Source organism: Egretta garzetta, unplaced genomic scaffold (genome assembly GCF_000687185.1).
Source record: "Egretta garzetta isolate BGI_Z169 unplaced genomic scaffold, ASM68718v1 scaffold697, whole genome shotgun sequence".
In the NCBI taxonomy this organism is placed as follows: Eukaryota; Metazoa; Chordata; class Aves; order Pelecaniformes; family Ardeidae; genus Egretta; species Egretta garzetta.
Genome location: NW_009260141.1, coordinates 12390 through 13522, shown reverse-complemented (window position 1 = coordinate 13522; position 1133 = coordinate 12390). Strand labels below are relative to the sequence as shown.

The window sequence follows — 1133 nt, the reverse complement described above, 5'->3', positions numbered from 1 at the left end:
CAATGCATGTAGGCAAGTTTCCAGTAGTAGTAATTTTGAACCTTTCCCAACTAGAACACTACAACACATCACTTACACATACCCAGAATAGCGATGTATTGCACAGGAAACATACACACCACAATCTTAAAATGGTACTAGAGCTATAAATTAAGAATAGTAGAGCCAAGAAACATAATAAAATAGCTTTAGTTACAAACATAAACAGTGGTTACAGCAAGTTATTTGGTGCCCCAATACAGTATGCTCCCCAATACAAAAAGCTAAAGAATATTTTAATTAAATTAATCTTAAGTGGGACTTAAAAAAAACAAGACTGTAAATCAAGAAATCACACTAAGGAAATCAATTTGACAGTACAGCCCTCTTACTGAAAAGGTGGGTGGCTCTTAAAAGAGCCTTTGGGTTAAAACTTGGCGAGGCGCCGAGACACTCTACTTGGAGCTGGTGTACTTGGTGACGGCCTTGGTGCCCTCGGAGACGGCGTGCTTGGCCAGCTCGCCGGGCAGCAGGAGCCGCACGGCCGTCTGGATCTCCCGCGAGGTGATGGTGGAGCGCTTGTTGTAGGGCGCCAGGCGCGACGCCCCGCCCGGCCGAAGGAGTTCATGATGCCCATGGCCTTGGACGAGATGCCCGTGTCGGGGTGCACCTGCTTCAGCACCTTGTACACGTAGATGGAGTAGCTCTCCTTCCTTGTTCTCTTCCGCTTCTTGTCGCCCTTCTTCTGCGTCTTGGTGACGGCTTTCTTGGAGCCCTTCTTGGGCGCGGGGGCGGACTTGGCCGGCTCGGGCATCGCAGCGAACGCGCGGCGCTCAGAGACAGAAGAAACAGCAGCAGCTCAAGCAGCGAGGAGGCAAACTACCGGAGAAGCAACCGCTTGCCACCTATTTCTAGCTGTCTTATGCAAATGAGCAGCATTCCCTCCGCGTATTTTCATTGGTCAGAACTCAACAACGCGTCATATCCCCCTTATGGCCGTTTTCTATTGGTCGGAATTCGATCCACTTTCTCATTGGCTGCCCAGACGAGACCTAGTTCTCAGCCTATCAGCGAGGGGGCGAGGTGGGAAAGAGAGGCTATAGCCCAGGAGCCCGCGCGGGCTGCTGCGCTGTGCCGCTGTATGCTCTTAGACG

The 1133-nt window shown here is 51.0% G+C and overlaps 1 pseudogene; it reads right to left on the bottom strand.

Moving 5' to 3' along the window:
• Positions 1-301: 301 nt before the first annotated feature.
• LOC104128842 lies at positions 302-1127 on the bottom strand (annotated as a pseudogene).
• Positions 1128-1133: the final 6 nt, after the last annotated feature.